The sequence below is a fragment of the Lactuca saligna genome, chromosome 5, assembly GCF_052625555.1.
Source record: "Lactuca saligna cultivar CGN05327 chromosome 5, ASM5262555v1, whole genome shotgun sequence".
In the NCBI taxonomy this organism is placed as follows: domain Eukaryota; kingdom Viridiplantae; phylum Streptophyta; class Magnoliopsida; order Asterales; family Asteraceae; genus Lactuca; species Lactuca saligna.
Window position 1 is genome coordinate 40,102,646 of NC_136421.1, and position 7,355 is coordinate 40,110,000.

At 36.4% G+C, this 7,355-nt stretch overlaps 1 long non-coding RNA gene across 1 annotated transcript; it reads right to left on the reverse strand.

Moving 5' to 3' along the window:
• Window positions 1-1,116: 1,116 nt before the first annotated feature.
• Window positions 1,117-1,567, reverse strand: LOC145047745 (uncharacterized). The gene is made up of 3 exons (XR_013682388.1): window positions 1,478-1,567; window positions 1,308-1,356; window positions 1,117-1,197 (listed from the first exon to the last, which is right to left on the reverse strand). It is a non-coding gene; the product is annotated as an uncharacterized LOC145047745 (long non-coding RNA).
• Window positions 1,568-7,355: the final 5,788 nt, after the last annotated feature.

Sequence of the window (7,355 nt, forward strand, 5' to 3'; positions counted from 1 at the left end):
AAGCAAGCTCGGCAGTTGTTTATAGACTGTGGCAAATTCTCAGGGCATTGTAATAGAAACAGTATGTCATGATCTCCATTAGTAAGATTCTAAGGACCCAACAAAAACCATACCAAGCCAGTTGTTTCAGTGTATAACTCTTCTGAGGTGTATCCAACTGCCACAACAGGTCGGAAATTTGTCTGATACAAAGCTGCTTGAAGCCAATTAGCAACTGCATTGACATTAGGTGAAGTGGCACTCATTCTAACAATTTGAAGACCATGAGTGGGGTCACTTTTCCCACTGTTTGACACTAAACATTCTCCGTTTGAAAACTCCAACCTGCCTTCACCAACTCCATACCTAAGCTTTGTCAACATAAGTTCCAACAGATACCCCCTTTGCTGATCTCCAACCTACGAAACAATGAATGATAAAAAGAACTTATTGTTTGCATCATAATGTTCAAATAAAGGAAATTCAAATTACCATGTGAACTTCATTAATTACTATGATCCCAACTTCTGACAAATGCCCCTCTTCCAACAATCTATTGAGTAGAGTTTGTTTTCTCAATTTTGCAAACATCAATAGATGTATCATTAGGAAGCGTTCCTCCACCTTGGCTTCCATATTAACTACGAACATGCTTGTCAAGTGGTTCCAGTAAGGCTTCAAAGTGTTCTTCCTGCATCACTTACATACAACATAAATACTAATTCTCAACTAATAAGATATAGAAATACCTGTACCTTCTCTGTACAAATGGACACATTGGGAAGAACAAGAATTGCCACTTTTCTTATTGAAAACACTCTACGTAACATCAAGATTTCTATAACAAAACTTTTCACAACACTATGCCAGAAAAGACAAATGATTAAGAAAAAGTGATTAAGTAGAAAAGATTTAGCACCCCATCCACCTGGAAAAATAGAACCTCAATTAACAAAATAAAATCGATTTAAAAGTTAAAGAAACTATAAAATACAAATAGTTAAAAAGACTAGAGAAGTACCTGCCATGGATACAATTTTGATATTCCTCATTTTTTTATATGTTATGCATAACTTAGAAAGGAGTATCATGAACTCGATGTGCAGTCATTACGCCTGTTAACAACATCCAGATATGCACTAACTTAGCATGCGTCTCCCCTAATGAAACTTTTTGTTCCTATAATGTCATTTTTGCTTGTGGATACTCAGAAATAACCTGTAGCAACAATTCATATAATTGTATAAAGATAATAAAACTTGTCACATTCAAGTCAATATTGCATCAAAAACTTGTTTATGTTTGTAAATTGGCATTCCTCCCCATACCTGCTTTAAATGAAGAGACAACATGCTTCTCAGTTTCTCCCAATCATGACTGCAGTGTTGACATATGTGAAATTAATAATACTAATCATAAAATTCATAAAGATACAAATGTTGTTGACTTTGAGAATTGAGATATAAGGATTAAGTTGATAACAAAATTTGTAGCATACCAGAACTTTCCAGTGGCTGCAATGACTTTTAATATGCTCCTTATTTCCTCTCCCTCTTCAGCAGTCTCTTGCCTCATTTCTATAACCTTGGGGTTTAAATTTCTAAGGCTTATAAGTTGTTTACCACAATTATAATGTTATCATAAAAAAAAGTAATAAAACACTCACTAATGGAGATTTAAATTTAAAACATACTATTAAATAAACAGAAACAAAAAATATTTACCGAAATTCTTCTATCATCCATTCTACTATCAAGATTTTCCCAAATTTCATCTGTGATTTGGAGATTTAAATTCTCTTATGAATTTTTTAGATACCTACACTCTACTTTCACAAACCTACAAAAACATTATATATATATATATATATATATATATATTATACCATTTAATGTTATTAAAAATTGATTTGCTATCATGTAGTCCAAGAAAGCTCAACTAAATCATGGTCATCTCTCTATAAATAACTGCAATTGAATCATGGTCATCCCTGAAACCTCACAATCCAAGGGTAAAATGGTAAATAAATGGAAATATGTAAAGTGATAAATATGTGATTTTGATATAGGAGATTGTGTAGTTTACCTTGAAGGGTAGTAGACTATAACATCTTGCATACTGAAAACAAAAAAAAAATTACATCAAATGTCTCAGATTATAAAATATATAAAAAAAATAAATGGAAAAATTTACCAGTCATCTAATATTTCTGTAACAGGCTCCTCATAAGCTGAATGCTAATAAAGGTGAAATGAAAAGAAATATATAAATATATAATGTTAGTTTTATATAAAAGGATTAAAAAGTTATAAATGGTTTAATAATTCAGCATGTTGGTTATCTATCAACTGTGTGTGCATAAACAGGGGTAAAAAGGTCATTTGATCATGAAAAGAGAATGGGAATGACGTACATCTTTAGGTCGTGATTTTCTTGAAGGTGGGTTGTAAGTGTGAGGAGCACGTGACACCGTACCTTTGCATTCCTCCTGTGAAAATGATCAAACGTATGTCTTGCAGCATCTACACAGACTTCAACAGCCTCAGGCAACGATGTTTTTATCAACCTCAAATTTTCATCAACCTGGAATGGAATAAATTGATATTGGAAGTTAGAAGGAAAGAAAGAAATGTAAAGTCTAATTCAAATATCAAAGTGACACCCTACCTTTGCATTCCTTTTGTCAAAATGATCCAAAGCATTAAACAATAAAGTTGTTGGTTCAGTGCTCCCAATCTTAAAGATAGATTCAATAGAAGCTGGGACCCGTTGAAGAAACTACATGATTAAGTTAGACAATATCCTAGCTCCATCACACTCTGGGATAAGGATAATGGGTTGATCATAAAGATAGAAAACTGGATCTCCATGAGGGCCCACCATCAGAAGCATATCATCCTAATACAGCAATACACTGTCCATTCCACACCAAACAAGTTGCTCTGGAGCTAGGGTAGACTTTAAATAACAAGATGTTAATGGCATCACATACATAATACCAAAAAAATATGGTTTTTTGTATCAACAATAATATCATAAAACCAACCTCACAACTGTACTCAAAGATGATGCTTGAGAAGTCAGTGGGCATCACAAGAAGCTAACCATCGTGAGTAAATGACGCCATTAACTTGCCATTATTTGAGATAACCATCTTCTGCAGAGTTGCTACTCTATCACCAACAGTTTGAACTCCATCTTCTTCTACCAACAACACATGATCTCCAACTCTGAGCAACACCTTTACATTCCCAGACATGGTATACTGCAGCTCAATCACTACCATATAAAGGGATACTCTTGATTTTTAAGCAATGATAAACCATTAAACGTTGTAGAACTGGTAAGTTATCCCTCCAACATACCCATTCCCTTAGCTGTAACACCTGCAGTTTCAATACCTTGAGTCGCACAAAATCTGGATCGCCTCTTCTTATCCATCCAATGAAAGGAACATAAATTAAAACCCTAAAGCTTCCCCTGCTATTGAAAAGACCAGAAGAATTGATAATTTCAGGAAAAATAACCATAGATGTGAATCACTTGTGATGTAGAAGCATACCTTGATCCATGTCTTCGCCTTTTCTTATCCATCCAATGGATTCTCTCAATGCTTGAATTTCATAGGTGATCGGGAACCATCATCATCAAATAATGATAACGTAGACATATCGAGGTTTTCAATAGAGCTAATTGGGAACCATCGAAGCTTCGTATGTGAGGTTTAGTAGAAGATGCCGGTTTATTGTTGATGATGTTTTGGATTTCTCTAGTGTTGTTTGAGCTAATCAGATGAAGTAAACTCATGAACCATATTTGAGCTAATCGGAAGAAGATCAAACCCTTTCTCCTCCATAGCTTCATTCCTAGATTTAGGTTTCGTGGTAGGCTGGGTTGCTTTTTGTTTCCTTAGCGTCAAGCTCTGACTGTACATAACCCATAGTTTGACCTGATATTAGGGCTTTTAGACTCCAAAAAGTTATTGTCGGCAATATTGCGATTAACCCTCGATATGATATTTTTCCTTTAATTAGGGTGGTTTATCCCTAATATAAGGAGAGTTTTTAGGGTTTGGTGGTGGCAATGGAATGCCTTAGGGTTTGCAGAGAGAAGGGGGAAAGAATGAAGGGAGATCTACAGAAGAGAGTGGAAAGTAGGGTACTTCAAAATTTTAAAATTTTAAAGGATTTCATTTACCCCTTTAAAAACGCATGTTTAAGTAAAAAATTATAAAGCGACATTTGCAGAGGGCGCACATATAAGATAAACGCCCTCTGTCTTTGTAATTTATTTTTTTATTGGACACTAATTTTAGGGTACGCAAAAATGCGTGTCCTAAATTATTCAAATTTCTAAAGATCTAACATTATTTTTAGGGCACGCCCTGTTGCGTATCATTAATCAGTGTGTGTCGTAAAAAGCGTGTCATTAAAGGCCTATTTTCTAGTAGTGACACACACCCAAGTTGGAGTTATGCTTTTGGAGGATCCTGGATTTGTGTCATAAATAATTTTGGAATATGCGTTTGATAATTTGATACTTGTGGGTTTTTGTGATTTTGAAAATGAGATAATTGTGTTTCTAAATGAAAATTTTGTTTGAAAATTTATTGTGTTACAAGTTGGTATCAGAGCCTTGGTTTGAGGGATCTAGATGCACCTCCAGGTGTGTTTGAACTCAAACTAAGGATTTGAGAAAAAAATTACATAAGGGATCATTTTTCTAAAATGAGAAAGAGTTTAAGAGAAAACGAGTTCAAGCAATGTGTACAATCAGCTAGAGCCCAAACGGTGACTTCCCAAAATACCCTTACTTTTTGTGTTACGAGATATTTATGAGATATTCATGAGATATAGATTATGCATGCTAGAGGATACGCTAGATATTCCATATTTTAGGACTAGAGTTGCTTGATTTGTGATGCCTTAGCCTAGGAGTTGCTGCTATATGTTATGTGCCTTTGAGTATGAGCTGAGTAAGAGTATCTAACAGGAATCAACGAGAGAGGGTTTTGAGTTGAGAGGAAATCTAGGAGAGACACCTAGATGAGCTTGAGAGGGGTCTACTGAGAGAGTAGTCTGTTGTTCATGAGAGATACAATACTTGTGAACTGGGATCCTAGGAGGAGGACTTGGGGTGACTACAGGTTAGGTTGGAAGGTAGTATTAGGCCCGTACTACTAGAAGCACCGAATTTATAGGAAGTCCAAGTAAGAATCCTTAGAATTCTAAGGAACAAGTTGGGATGAGTGATCGAGTATGAGTATAGTTGGGGAGTCTCTAATGATTTTGTGTTGTGTTTCAAAGATATCATGGTGGGTATACGCCACAACCGAATTTCGGTAGGTGTTTTGGGTGCTGACCAGTTCTCAATTGCCTTTATTTTGGAAGGGTCTACATGAATTCCCTCTTGACTGACCACGTGGCCCAGGAAATCTACCTTCCTGATCCAAAATTCACATTTTGAGAACATCGCATAAAGTTTCTCTGTTCTCAGGGTTTGTAATACTTGAAGAAGATGTTGGACATATTCCTCTTCGCTTCTTGAGTAGATAAGAAGGTCGTTAATGATGACTATGATGAATTTGTCTAGGTATGGACGACACACTCTGTTCATTAAATCCATGAACACAGCAGGTGCATTCGTCAATCTGAAGGCATCACTACAAGCTCATAATGACCATAACGAGTTCTGAACGTTGTTTTGGGAATGTCTTTCTCCAGAATTCGTAACTGGTGATATCCGAATCTTAATTCTATTTTTGAGAAGTAGCTCGCACCTTGAAGTTGGTCGAACAGATCGTCAATGCGAGGCAGAGGATATCAATTCTTACCGGTAAGTTTATTTCGCTCGCGATAGTATATGCACATGCATAATGTTCCATCCTTTTTCTTCAAGAACAAGACCAATGCTCCCTATGGTGAGAAACTTTGTCTCATGAAACTTTTGCTAAGGAGTCTGTTTAGCTAGCTGGACAATTCTTGCATTATAGATGATGCAAGATGATAGGGGGTAGCCCCAAGGATTAAGTCAATTCTGAATTCGACTTGACGTTTAGGTGGCACTCCTGGGAGATCCTTGGGAAATATGTCAGGAAAGTTGAAAACCATAGGAATGCTCTCAATGTATTTCACTTCTTGCTTTTTGTCTACCACATGAGCTAAGAAAGCACAATACTCATTGTGAATATACTTGTGTTACTTGATACAAGAAATTATTCGGAGGTTCGATATGGGTTTGTCGCCGTAGATGATAAGAGTTTTGTTATTCGGCAAGTTCAGGCGTACGATTCTTTCGTAACATAGGATGTTGGCATGGTTAGAACACAACCAATCCAAACCAATAATGACGTAGAATTTTTTTATAGAGAACGACATAAGGTCTATTGAGAAAGAAAACTTATTTAAGGTAAGGGTACATCCTATGTATATATCGTTAGTGTATTTAGATTTCCCGTTGGCCATTTTTATTGTGAAGGTTTAATTTAGTGGTTGGGAGTTTTGTTTTAGTAGTTGCTCGAAATTATGGATCACAAAGCTCTTCTCAGCACACAACAATCAAACATAATGCATGCATAAGTGTTGTCGTGAAGAAAAGTACATGTGACCATCGTAGGGTCTACCACATCCTCTTCGTGACCAATTACCAGTATTATTCCAACTTCCCCGACATTTCTAGCTTTCAGACAATCTATTTTGAAATGTCCAACTTCCCTGTATTTGTAACACAGTTGACCTACTCCAACGACATGTACTTGGTTAATTGGTTGGGGTGGTGATTTACCGAATCGGGCAGTATGCCCTTTTCTATTTCGGTTATGACACCGCAACTAACTGTTGCTTTTTCGAGGGCTCCTAAGAAGATTGGCCCTTCCTTTTATATTAGTTTCTCTGCTTCTTGTTTTTGTTGTTATTGTTGTTATTGTTTTCCTTGGGTTGTTCTGGAGCAGCAACCAATCAGTTTTGATGGGCTCCATGGTCAATAAGTGACAATGCCAGCTCCTTGGCACTGTTAAAGGTAATAGGCCTGGAAGTAATAAGATTCCCCTCAATCTGAGGTGATAGCCCCAGATGTACCTTTCAATCTTTTTACTCTCCAGAGTAACCATATCCGAACATAGGATCACTATATTGTTGAACCTATTAGTGTAGGTTGTTATGTATGAACCAACCATAGTATAACCCCAAAGCTCTTGCTCGAGCTTCTATATTTTATCCCGTGAAAAGTATTTCCGCATAAGCATTGGCTTCATGTTCTCCTAACTTATCGATTTAGCCACTACTAGAGTCAGTGACTTAACATGGCTGTTCCACCATGTTAGGGCTCTATCAGCAGATGTACAAGCAACAAATTTAACCTTTCTTCTCTCCGAACAA